Here is a 25,006-nt window from a genome sequence, read left to right on the forward strand (position 1 = left end):
ACGATATTATATTATTATGAAGAATTTCACTTTTTTAAAATGAATATGCCATGTCATTGGCTTTAGCTGTATTGTTTAGTCATACACACTATTTAATTATCATGAATAAATTGTAGTTTCATCATATTTAATTAAGGTGACTTCACAAGGTGCAAATAATGACAATGATGTGAATTCATGAAGTGGTAAAATTCAATTCTATTCCTAAGGAGACTAAGATTGAAGGTTCTACATCTATAGAGTAACGATAAAATCTATAAGAAAATCCACAGCCATTCGTCACCGAGTTTTTGTGTGGTAGTCAAGTTGCTTATCGATGAATCATGAAATGGTTACTCTTGCTGTTGCTACAAATTGTGATTCTCATGATGAATATATAAAAATAGAGTAAACGTTATTATATGCCATATCAGAAGGATATCGCAAACATCTACGATCCTGATAGTAGGTAGACATTTATTTCCAATGCTCACGTACTAAAATGTTGATTTCCTCCTACACGAATACTCTCCTTATCTTTTATTCAACCTTCATACAAAACAACGTTTTTTTTCCAAGATGTTTGTTTGAGTTAGAAATATCCACCTGAATGCAGGTCAGTTTCTTGGCGTCTCTTAACCCGTATAACGTGTCTCTTTCTACCATTCGTTCTCAGTTTGTCTTTTCCTAGTGTTTACAGATATGCTTTTCTGTTACAAAGTCTACATTGTGCCACCTGCTGCCATCTACACAAGTATTCTACACTTTCTTTACAACTGTCCATCTTGTTTCACAAATTTGACGTATAGGTCTTGCGATCTGCTCTAACTTTTCATAGTACTCTCCATGTGAAATGTAACAACTGCAAAGCTGAAAGAAAATCCGAAACACTTCTTTTTATACCAATTTATCCTCATAAAATAATATAACAACCACTAATATATGATAAATCGTAAAACATACTTCTTTGTATATCCCCGTGCGTGGGTTTTGCCGTCAGTGCACCTCGTGCAGTGCACTATAGGCATAACTTAAGGTTCTTTGCAGCGTGCCTTCAGCCCCTAGCTGCAATCCCTTTCATTCATTTTACTGTACCTCCTTTCATCTTACTTTCCACTCTCTTTTAACAGTTGATTCATAGTGCAACTGCGAGGTTTTCCTCCTGTTACACCTTTCAGGCCTTCTTTACTCTCAATTTCCCTTTCAGCGCTGAATGACCTCGTAGGTCCCAGTGCTTGGCCTTTGGCCTAAATTATATATTCAGTTCAATTCTTTTTATACTAAATTTTAGATGACAATTTCAAACGGATTCCTATACCGCATTCGTAAAAGAAAGAAAAAAAAAGTATCCTGAAAATCTCAAATCATCCCTTCTGCATTTTTAAAACCGAATTTCCTTTGCGATTCCCTCGAGGAGAATTCTTTAATACAATTACTTCTAAAGTATCATTTTCGTCTTTTCTGGGAACCGGGAACGCTAATTAAGGAATAGGATTTGGAAACTTGGCAAAAGTTCATATTCGGTGTTTAATCTTTTTTTCATTTTCTCCAACTTTGATTTCTACTTTTTTTTTCTTAAGCCGGTGGTTTTCCACACTCATGATTAGGATGAGAAATAACCTTTCAATGGATATAGTAACTATAAATACTCTCTCTCTCTCTCTCTCTCTCTCTCTCTCTCTCTCTCTCTCTTAATATGAATAATTTTTCTTCATATCCTTGTTCAGAAGGTATGACGAAGAATCTCTACAATGGTGTCATTTAGCTATATTTCGTCGTGTTCGTATATTCTCTCTCTCTCTCTCTCTCTCTCTCTCTCTCTCTCTCTCTCTCTCTCTCTCTCGTAATATATTTATGCCTTTTCTGAATGCAATTAGCGTCGTCAGGGGGGTTATTCAAGCTGGCCTGCCCATTGGACCAAAGGAATCCAAGCAGTATAACAACGTCCTTTACGAAGCGACCGCTAATCTTCTTCTTCTTCTTCTTCTTCTTCCAGCTTCAGAAATCAGGATGTCAATCAAACGGAGATGATTGGCGAAAATGCCTCATTAAAGAATTAACGACGGATTGCCGGTGATAAAAGCGGTTCTTTTCTGATCGCCTTCAGTCTCTGAAAGACGTCATCCTCCGCCTCCACGCCGATGTCTACGTCCCGAAAGATGCTCAGTGCGGTTGTTGTCGTGGGCATGTGCTGGGAAGAGGGAAGGCCCGATTATGATGGAAGGGGGACGATGTAGGTGGAGAATATGGGAGATGGGTATGTCAAAGGATGGAGGAGGAGCGGTTGTTGTCGTGGGCATGTGCTGGGAAGAGGGAAAGCCCGATTATGATGGAAGGGGGACGATGTATAGGTGGATGATATGGGAGATGGCGATGAGAAGGGCATGATAAAGGATGGGGGAGGAGGAGGCAAGGCATGTGTGGGAGAAGGAAGGCCCGATTATGATGGAAGGGGGACGATGTATAGGTAGATGATATGGGAGAAGAACAGACTGTAGTAGAAAAAAGTAGGAACGATAAAATAAAAAAGGAATGACTGACTGATTGACGAAGAATTATGTGACGTTGTGACACAAATTTCAACTGATGCTGAAGGTGTGCAAGAAGACGAGCGGGGATGCATATAGAAGAAGATAAAGGGAGGGAGATAAAGACGGGGAATGCCCTAAATTACGCGAGGCGGCGTCTTAATTCATAATTTGTCAAGACTTCCTGCGGAGGATGTTCAATTGAACCCTGAAAGGAGGTAATTAGAGAAAGAGGAGGTGACTTACGGCCGTTTAATCATGCGACCATCCTGTCTTGAGATCCTCCGACGGACAGAAGGCACTTGACGCAATGAATAATTATTACATTTAATTGCGACAATTCTTTTCGCCCCGATGAATAAATCATGGCCGGTAGAGCCCCTCAGCGGAAAAAAAGGAAATTTGAAAATTAGAAATATGAAATTAGGATTCATATCAATTTAGATTTTAATGAATACAAAGGACGGGGAAATATATTCGTTGCTCTGATCTAATTTAATTTTTCTATCATCTAATTCTTGTTTTTTATTTTTTATTTATTTTTTTTATTTCATTTGCTTTGATTGACGTCAAGCTTGATATGACTTGCTGAGGGAAGTATAATGAAATTTTATATTACGTAAATTTTTCTGTTGAAATTCCATTCTTTTGCTTTTCGAATTGATGCTTGAAATTTTTAGACCATGCTCGATATTACGTTCTTTAATAGTTAGCTCCAATAATGATAATAATGAAATAATAATAATAACGATAATAATCACTATTATTATTATTATTATTATTATTATTATTATTATTATTATTATTATTATAATTCTTACGAAGGTATCACTAACTTTCAAAACTTCAAACAAGTACACTGTCGCTTATCTCTCTCTCTCTCTCTCTCTCTCTCTTTTCAAGAAGGCGTCTTGATATGTTTTTTGTAATTACATGCATGAAACTCTTCTACTTTAGTGAGAAGTGCTTGAAGATTATATGAGTTGCAAAAATGGGAAACTGTTACGATTCTACAACTTTATAACACAGCTTCTCCAGGCGTTTCTTTGTTGGAACTGTCGTGAATACAGAGAAGGTATCTAAGGAATGATTATCGCTAAATGATAAATATAGGAACGTAATTAAGGTGCTGTTTGGAGATAGTGGACGAATAATAGTGAGAAGGACATTATCAATATCAAAATAATATCAATATCGAGAGAATATCATTATAAAAATAATAGTATCGAGATAATATCATTATGGAAGTAATATCACTATCTAAATGAAGATCCCGAAAATGAAAATATAAACATAAACACGAACATGCTCATTAATAATCAGTAGTTGACGAAGTAAACCAGCCACTAACCCTTATTCAACGCTTAATACCTGGCAAGATTAAAAACCTCTCCCCACCATTCCCTTTTTAAAAGCATGATAATAATAATAATCATTACGTTAGGCCTATGATGTAATGAATTGGGTTCCGGTTTAATAGAACTAATTAAAGCTTTTTAAGAATTATGGAAATTTAAGAGCTTGAATGATGAAAAGAAAAAAAAATCAACGGGGTGGATAGTTCCGGTAAAATCAATACTGACGGCACGTGAGAAAATGAAAGGTGGAAGGTTTAAAATTATGATTAAACTGCGGCGGCAGATGGAATTGTGTAGTGTGGGTGTGTGTGAGAGTGTGCGTTTTCTCTGTGTCTATTTTTGCCACATATAAGCATAAGCTTACATAGACACATGCACACATACACTTTTTTATATATATTCTAGCTGACCAACTTGGCACTGCCCAGGAAAACTCTGAATGACAACTGATAAACTCTCTCTCTCTCTCTCTCTCTCTCTCTCTCTCTCTCCATTTCTTGTTAAGATAGTTGCTTCAGTTACATTGCCCAGCGTTTTTTATATTTTATATTTCACCACTTCTCACCCCCATTCCTACTGGGGCTGAACTAGGACTCAAAGTGATGTTGGAGTGACCTCGAAAACTATGGATTAGACACTAATATCTGTCGTTAATGACATTTTATTTTTCACCCTTTCTCACCCCCCCTTCCTATCAGGGCTAAACTTGGAACTACAGGGCACTGGTAGTGTCACTATTCAACTCAGCGACATCAAAAATTATGGAATAGGCACTAATATCAGCAGTTTTCGGTTGTTTTTACATATCACCTTCCACCCCTTCTCCACCCCGCTTCCACCCCCCCCCCCCCCACCTTCCTATCAGGACTGAACTTACACTTAAAGGGCATCTGGAGTGTTACTATTCATCTCAGCTATCTCGAAAACTATGCATTAGACTCTTAATATATGTCGTTTTGGGGTATTTTTATTGTCATCTCCTCACCCCATCTTCCTGTCCGTGCTGAACTAGGACCTAAAGGGCATCTGGAGTGTCACTGTTCATCTCTGCAACCTCGAAAATTAAGGATTTGACACTATTATCCCTAGTTTTCAGTTATTTTTACATGTCATCCGTTCCCTTCCCAACCCTTCTCACCCCACCTTTTCTATCAGGGCTGAACTCGAAAACTATGGATTGGACTAATATCTGTTGTTTTCGGTTGGTTTTACATTTTACCCCTTCCCTTTGGTGCCAGTGATGTCTAACCCCCATAGTATTCTTTTCCAGATCGTAATTTATGTGTATACCCAGTTAGAGATATGCTGGAACATACACACATACAAGCATACATACATACATCCATTAATATATGTCACTAATATTAATCCACAAAAATCGTTTCATATCCAATTTACTCTACTTGGGGGATGACTTACACCTGGGGGAAATGATAAGTGCCTTGTCACCAGTTGGCCATTCAAATCCCATTGGTGACGAAGCACATGTCACTCATAATTCCCCTTGGTTGTAAGTTACTCCCAGGGATATAGTAAATTGGATGAGATTTGGTATTTGTGGCTTAATATTTGTAAATATAGATAAAATCACGGTGCATGTAACAAATTAATGTGTGCATATATATATTCTACATATGATATATACATTGTATAATATACTTCTGTATGTTTTTTACGTTAAACTGTCAGTGACCATTGCTTCACTTAGACTTTCACCTTTCGAAAGCTCCAACAGCATTGAACGTTTCATTCACATACAGAGATAGATCATCAGGTTCCCTCTAAATCTTCGTGCTCACAATTCACCATTCCCTTGTAACTTGCACATACTTGAACTTACTGGCTATTATGGCCCTACTTTCTGGTACCTTTTCCATTCTCTACTCATCACTTTAGAGATGTTCCTATCCTTCCACCCAAGACTTCTGAGTAAAAAACTTTTTACTTGTTATTGTCTTCCATTCTTACTACATGACTGAGTCATCTCAAAACAATCTAATCCTTTCTTCTTACCAACAGATCTCTACACATTTAAATATTTTCATGCTGTATGTTTTAACTAAACAATCCATCTTCGCAGCTTTAACCGATTTCCTTTCATTCACATGCAACAGCCAACTTGTACATTCCTAACTGTAGCTACCACGAACACTTCAGTTACTTTCCAGATATCTTGACATACCATTCTAATTTCTTAGCTTAATATTACTATCATCCATTGTATTTACTCCAAGATACCTGTACGAGTCAGCTGCTGTGATGCTTTCAGTGTCTATGACAACATTCATTGTTCCATTTTCATGGTTTCCATCTACCCCCACAATCTTAATCTTGCTCAATTTGGTATTGCTGGTGACTTTCCCATCTTGTAGATTGCTTCAACTTTTTCATCAGTTTTTGCAATTTATTTCATTGTCCCCGTTCAGTTCGGTTTCCCTAACCTTCCTGTTCTCTACAAGACTTTCTGGGATGAAGTTGATAGCTCTACACCCTTCTCCATCTTGGCTGTCCCCTAAAATAATCAACAAACCGCCATATATAGTTTTCTTCACTGTCCCCAAACAATCTAATTTGAGTTACTTTCATATTTTTAACTAGAATTTTATGGATAAGGTTGTTAGCCTCACCCTTCTCCACCACGGTCTAGTAATCACCATCTGCATAAATCAGTAGAACAAATTGGATTCTGCACGAAATGGGTAGCAGGCTTAAGTTGTTATCCACTCGCCTAGTTCGTCTCTAGAAGCTGGAAATAGATTGTTACGTGTTCATTCTACTTTGAGGATCGTAATCTCCTATGGAAAATGTAGCAGCAGAAAACGCGAGGCTGTCTTAGCAATATGTTTTGATCAGACAAAACTGTAGAGCTGTAGAGAGGAATGTACCACGAGTATGGAAGAGAGTGGACAATTACACAACACATGAACGTTGTGTAAAATCAACTATTACTTTAGTAGCTAAAAGTGACTGTACACAAAAAAATCTCTACTTATGGATACATTTCTTTTAATATACGAGTATTCAGCATATAATAATAGGGAAGTCAACTCGGAAAATGAGTTAATTTCGAATATTCCTGGTTGCTGCATTCTTTTCGGGTAATCTTCCCAATGTCCAGGTCTTATGATTTTAAGATGAATTTCTCCCTGCCAAAGGGTTTTTAATTTCTTTTTATTCTAGTTCCTAAGCACAGGTGCTAGTCAGTGAAACACAAATCTGCCATTAATTCTTCTTTGAGTACCTAATAACTGAGAATATTTGCTTTCATGTTCAAGTCAAATTAAACTTTTCTAGTCCACAGTTCGTTAAAGGTCTGCTCGTAGTGCTGCTCTCAGATTGAAAGTTTTCCGGTCAACAACTCGTTAATTGGCCTACTCGGAAACAGAGTACGAGTATGAACTGATTAGCTATTTAGCGGTGTACTCGTATCCTCCCGGTTATTGCTGCTGTCAAGTCGAGTTAAGAGACTCGTAACGTATTAAACATGATTTGAATTTAATGGGATTTGCATAAATGCATTACAATTCAAAACGTATGTTCCAGCAGTTCTCTGCTCCTGCCGAATTAGGCTAATGTTTTAATCATCAATTTTAACTGCAAATGGGATTACGGAAACTGGGGCGTATTATGTTCGCATGACGCTGGCAGTCATTTCTGTAATTATTTGTGTGACGGTATGAGCCTCGTATAAGCCTCGTATAACTAGAGATATAAGCAATATAGTTCGATATTAAAGTTGCTAAGGGGCGGAGCTTCAGGTGGTTTTTGATGGTGGGTTTTGATAATTGTTTATTTTATTTTGCATTATATATATTGTTATATGATACGCGTCTCATGAAGGTTTAAAGACATTCAAGTGTAACGAATCATCTATACTGGATAACATTTTAAAAACTCAGCGCTGGTACGAAATGTCAGCCTTATCAGAATATTAACCTGTAATGCAAAATCACAAGATGCTTTTACAAAGTAATGTAAATACCCACATAATTACATAGAATATGTATGTATGATTATATATATATATATATATATATAATATATATATATATATATATATATATATATATATATATATATATATATATATATATTGTGTAAAAAAATTCCCCTTCGGTTAAGCATATATGAAAATATATTAATTCAGAGGTAGAGCGAATTAGATATTAAAGGACATTGTAGCTCGATATATATATATATATATATATATATATATATATATATATATATATATATATATATATACATCGAGCTACAATGTCCTTTAATATCTAATTCGCTCTACCTCTGAATTAATATATTTTCATATATGCTTAACCGAAGGGGAATTTTTTACACAATATATATATAATCATACATACATATTCTATGTAATTATGTGGGTATTTACATTACTTTGTAAAAGCATCTTGTGATTTTGCATTACAGGTTAATATTCTGATAAGGCTGACATTTCGTACCAGCGCTGAGTTTTTAAAATGTTATCCAGTATAGATGATTCGTTACACTTAAATATCTTTAAACCTTCATGAGACGCGTATCATATAACAATATATATAATGCAAAATAAAATAAAAAATTATCAAAACCCACCATCAAAAACCACCTGAAGCTCTGCCCCTTAGCAACTTTAATATCGAACTATATTGCTTATATCCCTAGTTATACGAGGCTTATATATATATTTATATATATATATATATATATATATATATATATATATATATATATATTGAAGCAGCCAGAATTTACTAATATAAAAAATCATGCCGCAATATGTAAAACCGAAGTCTTGAAACAGCACTTCTCAATAATTGGTTATGTAAGGGACCCAGACCACTTAACAACTTTAGTATCGTTATATATTAAAAGACTGGTTTTCCTTCTCGCAATAGTAATACTTCCTCGGCAACTTTGTATCTGGTATAGTTGTCGTCTGGCCTTGGACTCCCTTGTATGCCATTCCCTCTTCTTCTCTCCTGCTTATGGACGGTTGATGTTTTGGTAGTCTCTTTTTGATTACTGTTTTATGTGCTTTTTATACTACTATCAGAACTTGTAAATTTTAATTGCATTGTGAATTCCTTTTATGCTAATAATGTATTTTATTTTGTCTTACTTTTCACAGACTGATGATGCACTTAGTCCTGAGTGCGAAACGTTTTATGTTAATAATCTTGGCCTTTTATAATTTGTATCATGGAATCTCCTGGAGTCTATATATATATATATATATATATATATATATATATAATATATATATATATAGACTCCAGGAGATTCCAATATATATATATATATATATATATATATATATGTATATATATATATATTTATTATATTATATGTATGTATGTATACCATTATATTAACGTATGTATGTATGTACATTATTTTCTAAAAGCGTTTTGTGATTGTGAAAACAGCAGAGGGTTGACAGTCCAAACCAGCTTTTAACTTTTAAATTTTCATGCAATGTATTTGATTCCTTACACTTAAATCTTGTAAACCTTCATTAGATATGTGACTGAGAGAGAGAGAGAGAGAGAGAGAGAGAGAGAGAGAGAGAGAGTTAGAGTTAGTATTAAACGACAGCCCCAAAACCAGTCTACAGTGATCTAGGCTCAGTGACGTAGGTAACAGATTCTGTCCAACTCTGGACCCTTAAGAAGACAGCCAACGGGATACTACCACTATATCGTTACGGCAATATCCTCCTGTTTACTTTGCATGGAAGACGGGAATGAGCTCGGTGTGAGGAGGGATGGTACTTATAAATCGTGTTTTTCTTTCTTTTTTTCCGGTTTATTATACATGTCTTGATATGGGAACCGAATGGTTTTTTGTTGTCATTACTTCTAGAAAATTATCCAAGTTATCTGTAGAAGAAAACTATTGTGCTGGCTTTGTCTCCGCGTCCGCCCTCAGATCTTTAAGACTATTGAGGCGAGAGGGCTGTAAATTGGTATGTCGATCTTCCACCCTCCAATCACCAAACATACCAAAATGCAGCCCTCTAGCCTCAGTAGGTGTTATTTTATGCAAGGTTAAATTTAGCTATAATCTTACCTATGGCGGCAATATAGCTACCAGCAACATAGGCCACCAACGCACTATGGCTGAGTTTCATGGGCCGCGGCTAAGGGTTTTTTGGGCCGTGGCTGAGGCCACCAACGAATAGAAAACTCGATTGAGCCAAAGAAACTTCGGCGCATTTCTACTTGTTCATATTGTACACAATTATTTTTAAGACCAGAAGTTCAAAAGTTCATCCGAGATAATTAATTCGTATGACACTAATACAGAGACACGCACATACATACGTGTATATCTATCTATATGTCTATCTATCTATCTATATATATTGGTGGCATAGATAATGCTATTCTTAAAATGAAAGATAAATAGCATTGTAGTTTAATCTTGACCATCGTTTGAACACTCAATAGCAATGAAAATCCACAATACTGGATAACGTTCCAAAAATGACAACACACTGTGAAGGATAAATGCTTATCATAGTGCTATCAGAAGGATAGCGAAATAGAAAGGTAATATCCTTTTGCGAAATCAAAGAAATGATCTTGAGAAAATGTAAGAAAATGTTCAGTTTCTATTGTATGTGATTTCTTAATACCGTGAATATATTGCGAGCTCATGTTGAGCTTGATAAAAAAATATTCCGCAAGACTAATTCTCGACCATTCTTTTACCCAAGAACTTTAATTCAACTGTCTCTGAAAATCGAAAAGGATATATTTAACTAATTAGGTGATCTCAGATTATAAAAGTTTTATTATATAGTTTTTTTAATAGGCTGGTTGCTAAATACCTTCTCTTCACCATTTCAACTAACGCTACTGACTGTATCAGTGTCACAGGGGTTTCCCGTCACTCATTGCGAGAAAATTAACCATTTATGTTTCTGTACTTGCGACTGCAGCTATGACATTTTGGTTTTTTATTTTTTCACTTTTTTTGTACAAGCTTTTCACTTGAAAGCCTTGGATTCGAAATGAAGAAGTGAAAGCCTTGGATCCTAAATGAAGAAGTAAAAGCCTTGGATCCGAAATGAAGAAGTGAAAGCCTTGGATCCGAAATGAAGAAGTAAAAGCCTTGGATCCGGAATGAAGAAGTGAAAGCCTTGGATCCGAAATGAAGAAGTAAAAGCCTTGGATCCGGAATGAAGAAGTGAAAGCCTTGGATCCGAAATGAAGAAGTAAAAGCCTTGGATCCGGAATGAAGAAGTGAAAGCCTTGGATCCGAAATGAAGAAGTAAAAGCCTTGGATCCGGAATGAAGAAGTGAAAGCCTTGGATCCGAAATGAAGAAGTAAAAGCCTTGGATCCGAAATGAAGAAGTGAAAGCCTTGGATCCGAAATGAAGAACAAATGATGAATTAGTTCCAATGGGGAGATTCGAAATCACACGCGGTGCTTAACCACTCGGCCTCGTTTGTGTACGTGTGTGTGTATTTGTGCATGTGTGTCTGTGTGTGTATGCAAACAAGTGCGAGCTGTTAGTATGATAAGTCCTTGCTCCAGAGACAGTATAATATTATTTAAAAGTCGTACAAGGTGCCTTTCTTCGGTGGGTCAAGTTTAACTACCTCTCTCTCTCTCTCTCTCTCTCTCTCTCTCTCTCTCTCTCTCTCCGAATCTCATTTTCGTTATTTCGTCGGCGGGAGTCTGGAATGTTGCGCTTTGGATAAAACCATCATTACGGAGAATAAAATCTGATGTACGTAGCGATTGCCGCTTTACGAAACACCAGGAGCGGGCCATTTTTTGGAGACTTAATTTTAGGTAAAACCCATTCTCCTCCGCATTCTCGTTCCGTATCAATAGCCCTCCGTCCATAAAGACATCTGAGGGGAGCGGAATTGGAATGGAAAATGGAATTGTATGCCTCCCCTCGGACGGTGGAAGTGAAGAAATTCATTAGAGGAGGGGAGGGGTGGGTGGGGCGGTTGGGGTGTGGGGAGGTTGGGTTGGGAGAGTGGTAGGATAAGGAGGAAGAAGGAGGAGCATGAGAAGGAGCGAGGAAAAAGAAAAAAATGCATATGTTTTAGGCATCATGAGGGAAGGAAAGGCCAATTCGATCATTTCTGTTTTTTCTTTTCTTTTTTTTTTAACCTGTCAGATCTCAGTTTTTATTTTGTAATTTTTATCATTTGTTTTTTCAATTTTCCCTTCAACATTATTATATTTTATACTAACATTTGTAGACTTAAACTTCCCTAGTTGATTGCATCTTCCTCTCTCTCTAGATTTATATATATTATATATATATATATATATATATATATATATATATATATATCTATCTATCTATCTATCTATCTATCTATATATATATATAATATATTATAATATATATATATATATATATATATATATGTGTGTGTGTATTCTGCACAGTCTCCTTGACGACAATGTCGGGCCTTCGGACCTAAATACCGTCCATTTGAACCAAGCAGGGTCTCATGACCCTTGCTTATACAGATTCTAATGCACATATGCTATCTAAATATGGGGTGGTTATCTTAGTTTTCCTCAATGTTAGTATAAGGCAAAAGGGAGCATAGATTCGAGTATGAATATAGTCGTGAATTCATAGAAACACTGAGTGTATATTTTATTTTACAATAAAACGCGAATGTTACTTTCGTTTATGGCCAAATTTCGCATTGTAATAACATCGCCGTTCGATTTTGTTTTGACTGCGACTTCAGAAATTAAGCTCCTCGTCATTCAAATGTGCTTCTTCTGTTTTGAAATGTACAACTCTTCAGGATGAATGATGAAATTTTTTATTCATTGATGGATTAGTTACTCTTTGTTACAATTACTCTAAATACATAGTTAAAAGTATTTTAATGACAGGACTTTACCATTTTTTTTTGCCTAACAGTAATCTAGAATTCTATCCAGAACTAGATCTATTTCTAGCGCTGTAATGAACCTGTTACTTGAAGGGTAACAGATTATTCATTATTTTATCCTTTTCTCGCCTTGTCGATAACGGAAACGAGTTTTCGTAATTTGATAACTGACGGTATTTCTTGTAGAGGGATAATGCATTCGTCCATAAATGGATTGGACTTTCCCTTGCTTTAATAAAATGGTAATCAGAGTTCATGTTGCTCAGAAAACAAAACCAAAAATTTTTTTCTCATGAAATCATGGTTTGCCCATTGTAACTGTTACATAATGATAATGGATAATATATATATATATATATATATATATATATATATATATATATATATATATATATATATATATATATATATATATATATATATATATATTTGTATATATATACATATATATAACTATTTCTGAAAATCCCTGCTCCTGTCTCCATCTAGGCGATGGTACAGTGGCATACAAATGTAAGATTTGCAAGATTGTTTCCTTTCAGGCCAAAATTTCAATGTAATATTATTCCTGCTCAGGTCTCTGAAGTCGGGAGAACATACTTCTTGGCGTCGAACACTCCAAAAAAAACGTCTCGTATCCGACCATTTTTGGTTTGTCTTGGCTTTGTTTACGTGCCTCAGCCTTCGTAACCACACTTTTTAAATGGCAAGTGTGACGGATACTGCGTTTTGCTGTAGGGAAAATTTTTGAGATGATTAAGCATTTGGCAAGGAAGAGTAACAGAATGAGCATTCGAAAAAAATAATACTTCACTTTAACGTAAACGTTTTTTTCTTAATTAATATGCTTGATTTTCCCTTATTATTTACACAATTAAATATTTAAGTTTTTGAGAGAGAGAGAGAGAGAGAGAGGAGAGATAGAGAGAGAGAGAGAGAGAGAGAGTTTTATCAAGTATTTCTCATTTATTGACTGGGGGTGAGGTTGCTAACTCCTTGCCCTTCTCTTCATTGGGTGCTTACCTGCCGCAGTCTTCAAACCGCCTAATGTTCGAATCTAGCTCTTCTAGTTTTTGTGGAATCATATATATATATATATATATATATATATATATATATATATATATATATATTTACCTCTCAAATTTTATTTGTCTCAGATTAGAAGTACGAATATTAATATCCAACTTTTATTAAAAAATAAATCTCTAAAGTTTGAAATGAATATATTAATATATTAACTGCGAAACCAATAAATTACCAAAGATATATATATATATATATATATATATATATATATATATATATATATATATAGATATATATATATATATATATTTACCTCTCAAATTTTATTTGTCTCAGATTAGAAGTACGAATATTAATATCCAACTTTTATTAAAAAATAAATCTCTAAAGTTTGAAATGAATATATTAATATATTAACTGCGAAACCAATAAATTACCAAAGATATATATATATATATATATATATATATATATATATATATATATATATATATATATATATATATATATATATGTATATATTATATATGTATGTATGTGTATATATATGTGTGTATATATATATATATATAGAATATATATATATACTATCTATGTATGTATGTATGTATGTATGTATGTATTAATATATGTATGTATGTATACTATATCACATACGTATGTGCTAATATATATATGTGTATACGTATATATATATATATATATCTTTGGTAATTTATTGGTTTCGACGTTAGTATATTAATATATTCATTTCAAACTTTAGAGGTATTATTTTTCCAAAAAGTTGGATATTAATATTCGTACTTCTAGTCTGAGACAAATAAAATTTGAGAGATAAAATTTGAAAGGACTGAGCTTGTGATATTGGAGTAATGAGAGAACTCTCTTGTGTCATATTCGCATATCTATGAAGGTGCATTAGGTATCTTTGATACGAAAAACTGACCCTTGTTACTGCGTTTTCATAACCTTAAGGAAATATAATTAGGTCGAGACTGGAATTATTAATTCCCTCTTTCCCGATTCATGCCACCAATTTACTGTTTTTTTCCTTAGGTGGCGAGACATTCTTCTCGGAGTTAATTGAATCTTCATTTTTTTTCAGTGGTTGTCTTTCAGCGCTCAGACCTGTCTACTCACTGGCTACGTGTAAGTATTGTCTTGAAGCTATCATTTTCGTGACTTATTATTCTTATTATAATTTCACACTGAGAGGGAAGTAATGTTGGTATTGCTTACCTATGTTATTCAGTTATTAAAAGATTTTTTAACAGTGTCGAAGTTAGAGCTGTGAAATTATGAAACCTAAATATCATGATAGAAAAACGAAATTTTCTAAGCGCCTCATGTCCCCCCTCTCCCTCTGATTTTTCACCCCTCCCAACACAACCACGCCCTTGCACAGGAACCGCCCACACACACGCACAGGACTACATGCCCAAAAGAAATCGCTCTCATTATCACAGATTTTACCTGAATTTTGTTGATGAATTTATTTATTGTGAATATTTGGGTCACTTCTCCTGTCTGAATTTATGTTCGTGACCAGAATTTCTTCAGCACATCAAATATATATATATATTATATATATATATAATATATAATAATATATATATATATACATTATATATATATATATTATATTATACTAATTTATTATATATATATATATATATATATATATATATATATATAAAAGAGACCTGCATACGTCAATTTTTTTATTTTATTTACTTTAAATTTTTTATTTTATTGTATAATTCAGTTTTTTAATTTTTACGTATATAAACACGTAAAAGTTAACAACAAAGAATTATACAATAAAATTACAAAATTTAAAATTACCGCAAAATGGTGATAATGTATCACTATACGCAATGTAACACTATAGAAAACTATAAACTAATTACCAAGGGAAAAACAACAGCAGCAAGTACTATATATATATATATATATATATATATATATATATATATATATATATATATATATATATATATATATATAGTATTGCTGCTGTTGTTTTTCCCTTGGTAACTATACTCTGTTTTTTTCCATCTGTCCATCCGCCTGTGGTGTTTCCGTATGGTAACACTGCGTCCCGGGCTTTAGATAGTTACATTCAGCTTACATTCAACAATAATAATAATATCCTATTTCGAGTATTAACGGTGTACTTCACATACAGTAAATTATTAAAACTTTTCAGTTGCAAATGTACACCCAGATATCCTTTTATTTACCTAAAACTTACACATACCGTAACTATTTAAAGCCCGGGACGCAGTGTTACCATACAAAAACACCACAGGCGGGATGGACAGATGGAAAAAAACAGAGTATAGTGATAGTTTTCTACGGTGTTACAGTGCATATGGTGATACATTATTCACCATTTTGCAGTAACTTTAAATTTTTAAATTTTATTGTATAATTCTTTGTTGTTAATCTTTACGTGTTTTATATGCATATAAACACGTAAAAATTAACAACAGAATTTTACAATAAAATTTTTAAAAATTTATGTAAATAAAATTTAAAAATTTACGTATGCATGACTTATAAGTATCCATTAGCCTTGTATGTAGGGACGGAAGAAAGTATTAGATAATTTGTTTAAGAGAAATTATTATGCATTTCAACGTCAACGTCCAAAAAAGTAGTGATGCTGGTTTACAGAATTGAATACATTAATCTCTCTCTCTCTCTCTCTCTCGATATACTGACCCTAATTTGTGAAATCCAACGAAGATATTCATTGCCGCGTGCAGAAATCAGAATATTAAAAAAAAAAATTGCACGATTAGCACAAAAATAGTTGGGCGAGTGGCGTAAACAATTAAAGGTCATTTAGATGTTAGAGCTTTGTGTTTTTTCTTTAATGGACATAAAATGGGGGTGTGGGGTGGGGGGGGGGGGAGAGGAGATAAATGCTAGGCGGGTAATTCTGAGAAGACAAATGAGTTCGTAAAGACGTCAGAGAGAGAGAGAGAGAGAGAGAGAGAGAGAGAGAGAGAGAGAGTGAAAAGTCTGGAGGGTGTCTGGAGGGTGTTTTTTTTTCTTTAGGGGGTGGGGCTTAAAAGTTTTCCCCTGGGGGGGTTGAGGGACAAGGGGTGAGGGGGGAGGGGCTGTGATTGAGGGGAAATAGGGTGGGTCTCACAATGAGTTCCCCTCGTTATGGTCACTTGTGCTATTGTCGTCTGTTCGGAATGGTAATTCCGTTTACGTCTTCCTTCTCCTCTTCATCCACTTATACATCTTCTCTCTCTCTCTCTCTCTCTCTCTCTCTCTCTGTTTATTATTTTCTTTCTACTTCGACTTCATTACATCCTTTCTGATACCAATTTTTATAATTGACTTCCTTTCTTAACTTCCATTTCAATTTACTTATATTTTCAATACTTAGTTCCCAGCTTCGGCATCTCTTTTTATTATCCTTGTCTTTTCACCCTTCCCTCTTCTCATTATTGTTTTCTTACTCCACTGGCTTGCATCAGCTAGTTTTCATTACTTCTCTAATTTGTCCTACCAATTTGGCCCTTTCGTTTCCTTTTTTACTTGGTTTATTATAACAGGATATTTATATTGAAGGACTACGCTAATTACTATAGATCAGTATCGACCTCTTAAACTTTAAAACTTGGGTTAGTGTCTCGACTCTCTGTACTGGAGAGGGAGTATGACGCTGTATGTGCTGTTGAATATATTTCTTCTCCAATCTGTGTGTGTTTGTATGTATGTTTTTTTCTTTCTTTCTTCTTTTTTTTTTTTTTTTTTTTTTTTTTTTACTTGACGACCGACAATGGTCAGGATGGTTAGAAGTTTCGTATGAATTTCGTGAGACAATAGCCAGAAGGGTGTTTGTGGATTCTTGGCTGAATTTTATGTAGTTAGGGTATGTATTTTTGCAGTTTTTAGTTTTATGTAAAAGAAAACTACTGAGATGGCGTTGTCTGTCCGTCCGTTCTTTTACTGTCGCCCCCCCACCCCCCCCCCCCCCCACCCTCATATCTTAAAAACTACGTAGGCTAGGCTACGGGCTGCAAATTGGCGTGTTGAGCATCCTTTCCCCCCCACCCCCCTTCCAACCACATCAAACATACCAAATGGAAGCCCTCTAGTATCAGTAGTTTTTATTATATTTAAGGTTAAATTCAGCCATAATCATGCGTCTGGCAACGATATAGGACAGGTCACCATCGGTCCATGGTTAAAGTTTCATGGCCGTGGCTCATTCATACAGCATTATACTGAGACCACCGAAAGATAGATGCATTTACGGTGGCCTTGATTATACGCTGTACAGAAAACTAGATTGCTCCTAATAAACTTACTCGCAATTTTGACTTGTTTTCTAAGTGACCAAATCAGCTCTGCTCTAATATAACTATGTAGAAATATGTTAAGCTGATTTGGTCACTTAGAAAACAAGTCAAAATTGCGAGGAAGTTTATTAGGCGCAATTGAGTTTGTACTCGATTGTATTTAAGGATTTTTAATACCCTTTCAACTCCAGCCCTTTTCCGGTAACTAGATCTTGATTATGGCACTTGGTGAATAGTGTCCCCAGCCGTAGATAGCCCTTTTTTTGTTATTTTATATAACTAAAGGTTATTATACATAACTAAAGGTTATTTCAAGTGCAAATGACCGTAGTAGTTGACTCGGAACTTTATTAAAGCAATTACTCAATCAACATTACGCTGTTTGATGATCTGATACATAAATCTCCTTCAGCGCAGAAACTCTGTGCTATCAACTGTCTTTGGTTTTGAGTTTTATATTTTATTTATTTATTGCTTGTAGTGGACACTCAGACTGTATGGCTTTATTTTTTACATTTTACGAATTAACTTATGTCATATTATGTTCAGTAACCCCACTACATAACTATTTATTTTACATTACCTTTTGCGTGGCTGTAATTTTAATCGTGTTTTCTTTTACCTCGGTTCATATTTTGTAACCGTGGGCTTTCAGTTGTAACAGAGCTTGCGAGGTAAGTGAGTAACTTTTTTTCTTGTTTCATGGGAGTGCCATGGTTGCTATAAAAACGGTCCAGTGAAAGGTGAAAGTGTGGCATAAGCATGTGGTAAGTTTCATTTTGTCCCGCATTGAAGATACAGGTGTTTTCTGTTTTGCAATTAGATTGCGCTTGGAGAATTGCATCAGAGTGTACACAGCAGTTTCACCATCTCCTCTTTTCTCTTCGTTAGAATTAGCTAATTGCGTACGCTTTATTAATTTTCCATAATCCTAATCTCACTTTGCATTTAAATCTTCCCATACTATACCATCCAAAACGTAGTACTAGAAAGCGCTATTATTTGACCTCACATAGCAAAGATTTAACTGCATACCCAGTACTACGAGTTGGATGGTATAGTCTGGGAAGATTTGAATATAAAGTGAGATTACGGTTATGGAAAATCAATAAAGCATACACAGTTAGCTAGTTGTGCAAGTTTTATTTATTTTCCATAATCCTAATCCCACTTTAAAAGCAAAGTAAGATTAGGGTTATAGAAAATTAATAAAGCATACGCAATTAGCTAGTTGTGCAAGCTCTATTCATTTCATAACCCTAAACTCACTTTGCATTTAAATCTTCCCAGTTTATATCATCCAACACGCAGTACTAGGTATGCAGTTAAATCTAAGTCTTGGCCTTTTGTTGTGTGAGTTAAAGTTAAGTAATAGCGCTTTCTAGAAGTCTATTCCTATTGTGGCCAAAATCAGGAGTGATCCTCCAAATCATGAGGTTGAATAATTGAAAATCAATTCTAACATGGTGGAAATTGCTTTGTTTTGAGTACGTTGAACTGACTCACTTCATTGTTTATTTTTTATTTTTTTATCTTTTGAATTTTTCTTTTCTAAATATTTGCTCTAGTAATAACAACAACAGATAGACATCAAAAGTTAAATAAGTCAGCTGTTGCCTATGTGCCATCCCAAAAATGCATAAGTTCAAATCTTTGCCAGTTATTGCGCAATTACCATGTTTAATTCCCTGGGGCTGTAAATTACTACCAGGGTACAATGAATTTGATATTCATGGAATATTTGTGTTTAATATTTGAAAGCATGGATATATCAAGTTAATTTTGTATATTATATATATATATATATATATATATATATAATATATATATATGTAAGTATGTCTTTATGTTTATGTATGTCTGCATGTTTATGTATGTATGTGTCACTGTGTCTGTGTGTGAGTGTCTAGATAGCTGATTCATATCTACTTCAATTAATTTTCAATAAGTATTTTCATAACATGACTGAAATGTTCGTGTATTCATTTCATTTGTATTAAATCCTAATGTTTAGGGAAGTACTTGTTCCTTAATATGTTTCTTGACAATGCAGAAAAAGTATATTGAACGCACAGTCGCGCTTGCGCTTAAAGAGTAGGGCTTTCTGAAACTGCACACAGTGTACACACACACACACACACAAACGTACGTACAGACAGACGTACACACGCATCGAAACCATTTTTTCCCTTCAATTTCAGAATGAAACCTGGTAACCGACTCTCGAGTGGAACGACAATAATGGAGTTTGAACTTCATTCCATTGGGGGGATGTTGGGGATGGGAAGGGGGCCTTGGAGAATGAGGGGAGGGGGTGGGGGGGGGGGTTAGCTGTAGAGGGAATCTTCACCAAGGGTCACCCTGGTATTTTGTTTCATTGTGAATTTGTTGTTTTTGTCGCTTTTTTTTTTTCTTTTGCTGTTTTTGTCGCTGGACAATTTACATGAGCTGTGTTTGCGCACAGCGACGACTTTTCAAAAGACGGCCATTTTATTTCGCATTTAAAAGACCTCCAAATGTTTAAAAAAAAAGAAACTAAAAAATATTAAAAACAGAAAATACCAACTAGAATAAACCATTTGTTGAAGTGGCTATCATATTTTGAAGTTCCAGACTAAAAACACTAAATAATTAGAGCGTAACTGCTCTGCTATTTCACAGCGCATGTACGTTATGTACATTATGCAAACAAACTGCTGTATTCTGGAAAAAGAATAGTGAATATTTATTGAGGGAATTTTTCACATATTGTAATGACAGTATCCTCTTTCAACTCGTAAGAATACTCGGCTTCAGAATTGCGAATACCAATGGAAACTGGACATAAATTCGGATAAATTCTGCGAATTATGTACGCTCCCATAATTTAACGTTCCATTTTCTTAAAAAGGAATATGAGTTGATTAGGATCTTTTGATAACCTTTTCATTCAGATCAGAATAACTGGATTGATATCGTATGAAATCCTCTGCAGTATTCGTGTGTTTTCGTTCAAGGGCGAATTCCACGAATTGGAAAATATATTACGTTTGTAATTCTACCTGTCATTTCCCAGATCCGGTAGGCAGGAGTTTTAATCTTGTTCGTCAAAATTTGATTGCGTCCCCTGGTATTATTACGGAATGAAAGTCAATCACAATATACATATATATATATATATATATATATATATATATATATGTATGTATGTATAGTATATATATATATATATATATATATATATATATATATATATATATATGTGTGTGTGTGTGTGTGTGTGTATATATATCCATATATATACATATATGTATAAGTATATATATATAGATATATATATATATATTATATATTATATATATATGATGTCCTAAATGAGTGAAACCGGGTATAGTGAGATGGAGGAACCTCTGTGAGTATATAGTGTATAATATAGTATATATATATATATATATATATATATATATATACATATACATATGTGTGTGTGTGTGCGTGCGTGCGGTGTTTGTGTGTGTGTGTGTGTGTGTGTGTTTGTGTAAGCATGTACATATTTATGTATGCAGGTGCATGCCTTAGAATTGAATTCAATAACGGGGGGGGGGGGGGGGGGGGGGGGGCGGCAAAATGAGCAGCAAAATAGAGCAAAAACGCAGCATCCGGCCTGAGCCTCAGCCTCCTTTTTCTGCTAAAATTTCATTCCATAAAATGACGCGACGCAACCGAGTGAAAAATATAAAATTAACGTTGTGGAGAGAGGAAAAAAAATTGCATATTTTTGTAATTAGAGCAATTTACCTCTCAGAAATTTTCCAGTAAAAGAACAAACTATTTACGTGAAATTAATATTTCGCTTTTAATCTTTTAATTCCGTAGCTAAACGACGCAAACAGTCAAAAATACAGAACAGGAAAAAAAATCAACTTCAAATACTCTTTTCATCCCTTCCCATATTTTAAAGGCTTGAATTAAAACGCTCGAAATATTTGCCTGAAATCCTTTACGTTTCCCTTATAATCGTAGAATTGGACCCTCTAAGATATCAATTAAATGATGATAGTGTTCTTGTGCAATATTTTTAAACTTTGATATTGAATTAGAAATTGTTATTGGTGAATATTCGCATTAAGCTCCCAATTGTTTTTTTTTTTTTTTTTTTTTTTTTTTTTTTGTGACGAATCATTCGGGTACAGCCCTATGCTAAGAAATAAAATTTTTATTACTTCCAGATATTTGTTCCAGGTTCTGAAAATAAAATAAAGAAATTTTATTCTTAATGTCTCTTACATTTTAGAGTCACGTGATTTTACGGAAATATAGGAGTATCTTCCTTATGGCCGTATAAGGAAGAGCGGCTGCCTTGCCCATAAAGCTAAAGTAAAATGCTTATTTCTTGTTTTCTTCTCAGTTCTCTAAATATTTTCATCTCTTAACCATTAAAAAGGATGGCTGTTGAATTATTATGCGATATTAAGCTTACTTTGTGCTTTTTCCCCACAGATGGTATAAGTAGGGAGACCCGGGTTTGAAGTCACTCTTCAGTGATGCCACTAGAATCCAGTTAATTTCGACAGTTTAGGGAAATCTGAAATTCCATTGCAGTTACGGAATCTTACCTTAAATAAATCCCAAATTACATTGTAGTTACTTGATCTTACCTTAAATAAGTTTGAAATTACATTGGAGTTACATGATCTTACCCTTAATAAACTTGAAATTACATTGCAGTTACGTGATCTTACCTTAAATTGAAAATTACATTGCGGTTACGTGATCTTACGTTAAATCTGTTTGAAATTGCCTTGCAGTTACGTTATCTTACCTTAAATCAACTTGAAATTACATTGGAGTTACATGATCTTACCTTTAATAAATTTGAAATTACATTGCAGTTACGTGATCTTACCTTAAATTGGAAATTATATTGCAGTTACGTAATCTTACGTTAAATCTGTTAGAAATCGCCTTGCAGTTACGTTATCTTACCTTAAATCAACTTGAAATTACATTGCAGTTATGTGATGTTACCTTAAATCAATTAAAAATTACATAACAGTCACATGATCTTACCCTGAGTCAATTTGAAGTTACATTGCAGTTACATGATCGTGCTTTAAATTGATTTGAAATTACATTCCGGTTACGCGATCGTACCTTAAATAAATTTGAAATTGCATTACAGTTACCTGTTCCTACCTTGAATAAATTTGAAATTACATTACAGTTACGTGATCCTACCTTAAATAAATTTGATATTAAATTAGTTACGTGATCGTACCTTAAATAAATTTGAAATTACATTACAGTTACGTGATCGTACCTTGAATAAATTTGAAATTACATTACAGTTACGTGATCGTACCTTAAATAAAATTGAAATGGTTTTGCAGTTACATGATCGTACATTAAAGAAATTTGAAATTAATTTGCAGTTATGTGATCGTACCTTAAATGAATTTGTAATTAAGATGCAAAAATGCAATCGTACCCTAAAGAAATTTTAAATTCCACTACAGTTATGCAATCTTTTACTTTAAAGAAATTTGAAATGTCATTGTAGTTATGCAATCTTTTTTTTATCTTAAATAAACTTGAAATTCCACTCCTGTTACACAATCTTTTGTCTTAATTACGCAATCTTACTTTAAGTAAATTTGAAATTACATTGTAGGTACACAACCTAACCTTGAAAAAATATTACCTCCAGCTATTCCTTTTCCAGCTGTGTTCCAGACCCATCTTCTTCTTTAAGCTTAAAAGAAAGGAAGCATTGTAAATATCAAGTAGGAGTTTAGTTGGTGGTAATCAGGAAATTAAGTCTGCTACCAGACCGAATATTAATGGCCATACAAATATATCGATTGCTCAGATTAAGTGCTTCTGACCACAGTACCCCATTGCATTAATGACTTCAATCCATGGAAGAGAAAATTCAATCTAGCTGGATGGAAGGATTCCATCCGAAGCGAAGGGCCGCCCATGTTACCTACCAGATCAATTGTTAAATGTCCGGAATTTGTGATTCGGTTCCGCTAAACTATTTCAGCGGTTTGAGGGAGGGAGGCTCCCCTTAATGTGGCGTTTGGAATGTCATATTAGAATTGGAGGGTCACACAATGCGCCCTCCCGTCTCTTCCTTCCTTGACCCTTAGTCCTTCCTCTTCATCTCCCATAGCCGATTCCCCCCTTCCATTCCTGACCAACAATTCCGGTTCCCACAGCCTGACTCTCTCTCTCTCTCTCTCTCTCTCTCTCTCTCTCTCTCTCTCTCTCTCTCTCTACAGGGGCATCACTCTAATAACTTCTGTTATTCCTGAGAGTTCCTCTTCAAGATTTCTGTAGATTTCATAAAGCCATATCATGGTATACGTTACTTTTGCACCTGGTACCTTAAAACATCAGCGTTGTTAATTACTTGTTCTTTGTTTATCATTAGGCATGTAACGATTCAGTGTAAGGCACATTGACCCATCAACAAAATATGTACGTATGTCTATAGTCCGTCGTGTACACTGCACATAGTATATTGTGTGTTTATGTGTGTGTATATATATAATATATATATATATATATATAATATATATATACTATATATATATATATATATATATATACTTATATATATATATATATATGTGTGTGTGTGTGTGTGTGTGTGTGTGTGTGTGTGTGTGTGTACACACAATAATCCAGGATAAAAAAAGATGTAAGTTATCTTTTTCCTGGCTGGAATGCTGATCTCATTCAGCATTGTGTTTCCGTACCCCCACAGGACCCCTTGTCTAATGAATATAAATCAGGCCGCCGTAATCTGTCGAGGGGACAGAGCCCCCAGCAACGCCGAGCAACGCCCTAGCGATACAAGGTAGCAGCAGCAGCTACTCAAAGGGCCCTATCGCCAGTAGGGTGCTGCTACTGAGGGTAG

Source organism: Macrobrachium nipponense, chromosome 20 (assembly GCF_015104395.2).
Source record: "Macrobrachium nipponense isolate FS-2020 chromosome 20, ASM1510439v2, whole genome shotgun sequence".
Taxonomy (NCBI): domain Eukaryota; kingdom Metazoa; phylum Arthropoda; class Malacostraca; order Decapoda; family Palaemonidae; genus Macrobrachium; species Macrobrachium nipponense.